Genomic DNA, 8,493 nt, shown 5'->3' with positions numbered 1-8,493 from the left:
CTTTTTGGCAAACTCCAAGCAGGCTGTCATGTGTCTTTTACGAGGTGTGGCTACTGTCTGGCCACTCTACCATAAAGGCCTGATTGGTGGAGTGCCACAGAGATGGTTGTCCTTCTGGAAGGTTCTCCCATCTCCACAGAGGAACTCTGGAGCTCTGTCAGAGTGACCATCGGGTTCTTGGTCAACTTCCTGACCAAGGTCCTTCTCCCCCTATTGGTCAGTTTGGCCGGGTGGCCAGCTCTAGGAAGAGCCTTGGTGGTTCAAAACTACTTCCATTTCAGAATTATGGAGACCACTGTGTTCTTGTGGACCATCAATGCTATAGAAATGTTTTGGAACCCTTCCACAGATCTGTGCCTTGACAGAATCCTGTTCTACGGACAATTCCTTCGACCACATGGCTTGATTTTTGCTCTGACATGCACTGTCAACTGTGGAACCTTATATAGACAGGTGTTTGTCTTTCATGTCCAATCAATTGAATTTACCACAGGTGGACTCCAATCAAGTTTTAGAAACATCTCAATCCATTGATGATCAATGGAAACAGGATGCACCTGAGCTCAATTTCGAGTCTCATTGCAAAGGGTCTTAATATTTATGTAAATAAGGCATTTCAGTTTATTTCTACCTTTGAAGTTATTACATAAAACCGATCAGAATTCCAAAGAATGCCGAAGTCATGTCGAAAAATGTTTTTCTGGACCCAGCAAGCAAGCCTATTCCCTATAGTGTAAACACCAACAGAAATATCTTCAGATGTATAACTTCAAATTAAACCAAATTGTTTGCACTCATGACTACTGGATTGAAAATACTTTATGAATTTATTGTTACAAATCAATTTGCAAGGTTGGTAGCCAAGTAGCCAGTGATGTACTGAGCCCAGTGATGTACTGAGCCGTTCGCATTACCCTCTGTAGAGCCTTGCAGTCGGAGGCCGAGCAGTTGCCATACCAGGCAGTGATGCAACCAGTGCAGCTGTAGAACCTTTTGAGCATCTGAGGACCCATGCCAAATCTTTTCAGTCTCCTGAGGGGGAATAGGCATTGTCGTGCCCGCTTCAAGACTGTCTTGGTATGTTTAAACCATGATAGTTTGCTGGTGATGTGGACACCAAGGAACTTGAAGTGTTCAACCTGCTCCACTACAGCCTTGTCAATGAGAATGGGGGCGTGCTCGGTCCTCCTTTTCCTGTAGTCCACAATCATCTCCTTTGTCTTGATCACGTTGAGGGAGAGGTTGTTGTCCTGGCACCACACTGCCAGGTCTCTGACCTCCTCCCTATAGGCTGTCTCATCTTTGTTGGTGATCAGGCCTACCACTGTTGTGTCATCGGCAAACTCAATGATGGTGTTGGAGTTGTGCTTGGCCGTGTATTCATGAGTGAACAGGGAGTACAGGAGGGGACTGAGCATGCACCCCTGAGGGGCCCCTGTGTTGAGGATCAGCTTGGCGGATGTGTTGTTACCTACCATTACCACCTCATCATGCTCATCAGGAAGTCCAGGATCCAGATGCAGATGGAGGTGTTTAGTCCCAGGGTCCTTAGCTTAGTGATGAGATTTGCGGGCACTACGGTGTTGAACACTGAGCTGTAGTCAATGAATAGCTTTCTCACATAGGTGAGAAAGGGCAGTGTGGAGTGCAATAGAGATTGCATCATCTGTGTATCTGTTGGGGCGGTATGGAAATTGGAGTGGGTCTAGGGTTTCTGGGATAATGGTGTTGATGTGAGCCATGACCAGCCTTTCAAAGAACTTCATTGCTACAGACGTGAGTGCTACGAGTCAGTAGTCATTTAGGCAGGTTACCATAGTGTTCTTGGGCACAGGGACTATGGGGGTCTGCTTAAAACATGTTGGTATTACAGATTCGGACAGGGAGAGGTTGATAATGTCAGTGAAGACACTTGCCAGTTGGTCAGAGCTTGCTCAGAGTACACGTCCTGGTAAGCTGTCTGGCCCTGCGGCCATGTGAATGTTGACCTGTTTAAAGGTCTTACTCACATCGGCTGCGGTGAGCGTGATCGCACAGTCTTCCGGAACAGCTGGTCATCATGCATGTTTCAGTGTTATGTCCCTCGAAGCGAGCATGGAAGTTGTTTAGCTTGTCTGGTAACCTTGTGTCACTGGGCAGCTATCGGCTGTGTCTCCGTTTGTAGTCTAATCGTTTGTAAGCCCTGCCACATCCAACGAGCATCAGAGCCGGTGTAGTACGATTCGATCTTAGTCCTGTATTGATGCTTTGCCTGTTTGATGGTTTGTCGGAGGGCATATCAGGATTAGTGTCCCCCTCCTTGAAAGGTACAGCTCTTGCCTTTAGCTCAGTGCGGAAGTTGCCTGTAATCCATGGCCTCTGGTTGGAATATGTACCTACGGTCACTGTGGGGACAACGTCATCGATGTACTTATTGATGAGTTTTTTTCCTCTGGTTGCACATTTAATGTTCTGAAAGAAATTTGGTGAAACGGATTTAAGTCTCTGGCTACTAGGAGCGCCGCCTCTGCATGAGCGTTTTCTTGTTTGCTTATGGCGGAATACCCCTCATTCAATTGTGCCTTAGTGCCAGCCTCTGTTTGTGAAGGTATGTAAACAGCTACGAAAAATACAGACGAAAACTCTCTAGGTAGACTGTATGGTCTACAGCTTATCATGAAATACTTTACATCAGGTGAGCAATAGCTCAAAACGTCCTTAGCTATCGTGCACCAGCTGTTAGTTACAAAAATACATAGTCCATTTCCCCTTGTCTTACCAGACGCCTGTAATGAGTGCATACAGGCGGCAGAGAAGTCAGGTGTGTGAAAAGACAAGACAAAATAAATGGAAAATGAAAGGTGGATCGGCGATGGCTAGAAGTCTGACGACGCTAAACGCCGAACGCCGCCCGAATAAGTAGAGGGACCGACTTCGGTAGAAGTCGTGACAGTACCCTCCCCTTGACGCGTGGCTCCAGCAGCCAGCCGAGACCGGCCTCAGGGACAACCCGGAGGGCGAGGCACAGGGCGATCCGGATGAAGACGGTGGAACTCCTGCAGCATTGAAGGGTCCAACACGTCCTCGACCGGAACCCAGCATCTTTCCTCCAGACCGTACCCCTCCCACTCCATGAGATACTGAAGACCCCTCGGCCGATGCCTTGAATCCAGCATGGAGCGAACGGAGTATGCCGGGGCCCCCTCGATGTCCATAGTGGACGGAGGAACCTCCCACAGGGGCAGGTTTCGGGTCAAGAGCCAGACCCGGTCAGTGAGGCCCCGGTGTGAACACCGAGGCCTCACTGCGGTGGGATCTGCGTTCTCCTTTTGGCGCAGCATGGTCCACTGAAGGTGAACACAGACAGCCTCCCATGTCTCTGTTGTGCGCCTGAACCAGTCGTCCATCGCAGGAACCTCGGTCTGACTCTGATGCCAAGGCGCCAGAACCAGCTGGTACCCCAGTACACATTGGAAGGGAGAGAGGTTAGTGGAGGAGTGGCGAAGCGAGTTCTGTGCCATCTCGGCCCAGGGCACGAGTGCCGCCCATTCCCCCGGCCGGTCCTGGCAATAGGACCGCAGAAACGTGCCCACATCCTGGTTTACTCTCTCCACCTGCCCATTAGTCTCGGGGTGAAACCCTGAAGTAAGGCTGATCAAGACCCCAGACATTCCATGAACGCTTTCCAGACCCTAGATGTGAACTGGGGACCTCGATCAGACACTATATCCTCAGGCACCCCGTAATGCCAGAAGACGTGCGTAAACAAGGCCTCCGCAGTCTGTAGAGCCGTAGGGAGACCAGGCAGAGGGAGGAGATGACAGGACTTAGAGAACTGATCCACAACTCCCAGCTGTGCCCTGGACACCATTTGTGAATTGATCTCCCCCATCTAGCTTCAGAGTTCGTTCTGTTAGGTGACCTAAACTGGGATATGCTAAACACCCCGGCAGTCCTACAATTTAAGCTAGATGCCCTCAATCTCACACAAATCATCAAGGAACCCACCAGGTACAACCCTAAATCCGTAAACATGGGCACCCTCATAGACATTATCCTGACCAACTTGCCCTCCAAATATACCTCCAATGTTTTCAATCAGGATCTCAGCGATCACTGCCTCATTGCCTGTATACGCTATGGGTCCGCGGTCAAACGACCACCCCTCATCACTGTCAAACACTCCCTAAAACACTTCTGCGAGCAGGCCTTTCTAATCGACCTGGCCCAGGTATCCTGGAAGGATATTGACCTCATCCTGTCAGTCGAGGATTCCTGGTCATTCTTTAAAAGTAATTTCCTCACCATCTTAGATAAGCATGCCCCGTTCAAAAAATGCAGAACTAAGAACAGATATAGCCCTTGCTTCACTTCAGACCTGACTGCCCTTGACCAGCACAAAAACATCCTGTGGCAGACTGCAATAGCATCGAATACTCCCCACGATATGCAACTGTTCAGGGAAGTCAGGAACCAATACTCGCAGTCAGTCAGAAAAGCAAAGGCTAGCTTTTCCGAGCAGAAATTTGCATTCTGTAGCTCTAACTACAAAAAGTTTTGGGACACTGTAAAGTCCAAGGAGAACAAGAGCACCTCCTACCAGCTGCCCACTGCACTGAGGCTAGGTAACACGGTCACCACTGAAAAATCCATGATAATCTAAAATTTCAATAACCATTTCTCAATGGCTGGCCATGCCTTCCTCCTGGCTACCACAACCCTTGCCAACTGCTCTGCCCCCCCCACAGCTACTCGCCCAAGCCTCCCCAGCTTTTCCTTCACCCAAATCCAGATAGCAGATGTTCTGAAAGAGCTGCAAAACCTGGACCCGCACAAATCAGCTGGGCTAGACAATCTGGACCCTCTCTTTCTAAAATTATCCGCAGCCTTTGTTGCAACCCCTACCATTCTGTTCAACCTCTCTTTCGTATCGTCCGAGATTCATAAAGATTGAAAAGCTGCCACTGTCATCCCCCTCTTCAAAGGGGTTGACACTCTATACCCAGACTGTTACAGACCTATATCCATCCTGCCCTGCCTTTCTAAAGTCTTCGAAAGCCAAGTTAACAAACAGATCACTGTCAAATCGGAGGGCCTTTTGTCCGGACCTCTGGCAGTCTTAATGGTGGTGCCACAGGGTTCAATTCTTGGGCCGACTCTTTTCTCTGTGTATATCAACGATGTCGTTCTTGCTGCGGGTGATTCCATGATGGACCTCTATGCAGATGACACCATTCTGTATATATCTGGCCCTTCTTTGGACACTGTGTTAACCAACCTCCAGACGAGCTTCAATGCCATACAACTCTCCTCCCGTGGCCTCTAACTGCTCTTAAACGCAAGTGAAACTAAATGCATGCTATTCAATCAATCACTGCCCGCACCTGCTCCCCCGTCCAGCATCACTACTCTGGACGGCTCTGACTTAGAATACGTGGACAACTACAAATACCTGGGTGTCTGGTTAGACTGTATACTCTCCTTCCAGACTCACATTAAGCATCTCCAATCCAAAATTAAATCTAGAATCGGCTTCCTATATCGCAACAAAGCATCCGTCACTCCTGCTGCCAAACATACCCTCGTAAAACTGACCATCCTACCGATCCTCGACTTCGGTGATGTCATCTATAAAATAGCCTCCAACACTCTCCTCAACAAACTGGATGCAGTCTATCACAGTGCCATCCGTTTTGTCACCAAAGCACCATACACTACCCACCATTGCGACCTGTACATTCTCGTTGGTTGGCCCTCGCTCCATACTCATCGCCAAACCCACTGGCTACAGGCTATCTTCAAGTCCCTGCTAGGTAAAGCCCCGCCTTATCTCAGCTCACTGGTCACTATAGCAGCACCCACTCGTAGCACGCGCTCCAGCAGGTATATCTCACTGGTCACCCCCGAAGCCAATTCCTCCTTTGGTCGTCTTTCCTTCCAGTTCTCTGCTGCCCATGACTGGAACGAATTGCAAAAATCTCTGAAGCTGGAGACTCACATCTCCCTCACTAGCTTTAAGCACCAGCTGTCAGATCACTCACTGTATATAGACTTTTTGTTTTCTTTTGTTCTACTGTATTATTGACTGTATGTTTTGTTTATTCCATGTGTAACTCTGTGTTGTTGTATGTGTCGAATTGCTACGCTTTATCTTGGCCAGGTCGCAGTTGCAAATGAGAACTTGTTCTCAACTAGCCTACCTGGTTAAATAAAAAAAGAGAAATAAATAAATAAAAACAGTTGACTGGGGCAGAAATTTGACGAACTGACTTGCTGGAATGGAACATCCTATGACGTTGAAAGTCACTGAGCTCTTCTGTAAGGCCATTCCACATGGCTGTCAGCTCCATTTTACACATCTGTCAGCAATGTGTGCTGCTGAAATAGACAAATCCACTCATTTTAAGGGGTGTCCACATACTTCTGTATTTATTGTACGTACACTTCTATGTATGCTCAGGCGAGTGCACTCCCTCAACATTAACAGGACAGAGAAACCAAAACGTGTTATTCACAAGTGTAGCAGGTTGTGAGCTCTGAAAACCTTTCCACACTCCCAGAATGAGAATGGTAAATTACTGTAATTAATACATGTGGTAACATAAATGAATGTAACCAAATGTCAGGGTTGAACGGTACATTTACTACTGGTGACATATGTTATAGGGAATTGATAAAAATTGATAAAAATAAACAATCAAAGGGCAAACAATTAAAGGGAATTATCATTAGGATATTACACTGAAATATATAAACACAACATGTAAAGTGTTGGCCCCATGTTTCATGAACTGAAATAAAAGATCCCAGAAATGTTCCATATGCACAAAAAGCTGATTTCTCTCAAGTGTTTTGCACACATTTTCTTACATCCCTGTTAGTGAGCATTTCTCATTTGACAAGATCATCCATCCACCTGACAGGTGTGGCATATCAAGAAGCTGATTCAACAGCATGATTATTACACAGGTGCACCTTGTGCTGGGGACAATAAAAGGCCACTCTCTAAAATGTGCAGTTTTGTCGCAACACAATAGCAAGTTTTAAGGGAACGTGCAATTGGCATGCTGACTGCAGGAATGTCCCACAGAGCTGTTGCCAGAGATTTTAATGTTAATTTCTTTACCATTAGCCGCCTCCAACTTAATTTTAGAGAATTTAGCAGTTTGTCCAACCTGCCTCACAACCGCAGACCACGTGTATTGTGTAGTGTGGGCGAGCGGTTTGTGGATGTCAACGTTTTGAACAGACTGCCTCATGGTGGCCGTGGGGTTATAGTATGGGCATGCATAAGCTACGGACAACGAACACAATTGTATTTTATCTATGACAATTTGAATGGACAGAGGCACCGTGATGAGATCTTGAGGCCCAATGTCATGCCACTCATCCACCGCTATCACCTCATGTTTCAGTATGATAATGTACACAATTCCCTGGAAGTTGAAATTGTCCCAGTTCTTCCATGGCCTGCATATTCACCAGACATGTCACACAATGAGCATGTTTGGGATGCTCTGGATCTACATGTATGGGAGTGTGTTCCAGTTCCCGCCAATATCCAGTAACTTCACACAGTCATTGAAGAGGAGTAGGACATCATTCTACAGGCCACAATCAACAGCCTGATCAACTCTATGTGAAGGAGATGTGTCGCGCTGCCTGAGGCAAATGGTCACACCAGATTTGACTGGTTTTCTGATCCACACCTCTACCTTTTGTTTAAGGTCTCTGTGACCAACAGATGCATTTCTGTATTTCCAGTCATGTGAAATCCATTGATTATGGCCTAATGAATTGATTTAAATGGACTGATTTCCTTATATGAACTGTAAATCAGTCAAATCTTTGAGATTGTTGCATGTTGCAGTTATATTTTTGTTCATTATACAGTATTTTCAGCCCGAGGGCACAAAGAAAAACAACCTCTCCAAAATCAAGAAATCCGTGCAGTGACGGAGAACTTTAAACCCCGAGTCTATAACAGTGAGAGAGCGAGTGTGACAAGTGGCTCCGTTGGTAGAGCTTGCAATACCAGGGTTGTGGGTTCAATTCCCACAGGGGACCAGAAAGTAAATGTAGGCAACTCTAACGTCCAGTTGGCCAGTTTAACAACATGTAAATAGCAGAAGCATAACACTGCTACTAATCAACAGAGGAGCAGAAAGAGTGGGAGGGAAGAGAGACAACAGGGAGACAAAAACATTTCTGAACTGAATTAATCCTCCAGAGTCTGATGTCACATCTGCAGCCATCCACACACAGCTGATGGATAGATGAGCAGACAGGTAAAGACCAGCGAGGGAAAGGTTTGATGCTGCAGATGTGTGCGCACACTGTGTGTGAATGTGTGTATTCTTTGGGGATTTAAGTCCACTCAACCTCTCAGAGCTGATCCGTAAATATCACTCTTCCTCCTTTGCAATTCCCACATTCAATGTCTCCCTTTACCTCTTTTCCATATCTCTCTTCCTCTCTCTCTCTGACGGACTCTTCTCCTGCTTTAGACCAGTT

The sequence above is a fragment of the Oncorhynchus mykiss genome, chromosome 15 (genome assembly GCF_013265735.2).
Source record: "Oncorhynchus mykiss isolate Arlee chromosome 15, USDA_OmykA_1.1, whole genome shotgun sequence".
Classification (NCBI taxonomy): Eukaryota; Metazoa; Chordata; class Actinopteri; order Salmoniformes; family Salmonidae; genus Oncorhynchus; species Oncorhynchus mykiss.
Note: the sequence above shows the minus strand (reverse complement) of the source record.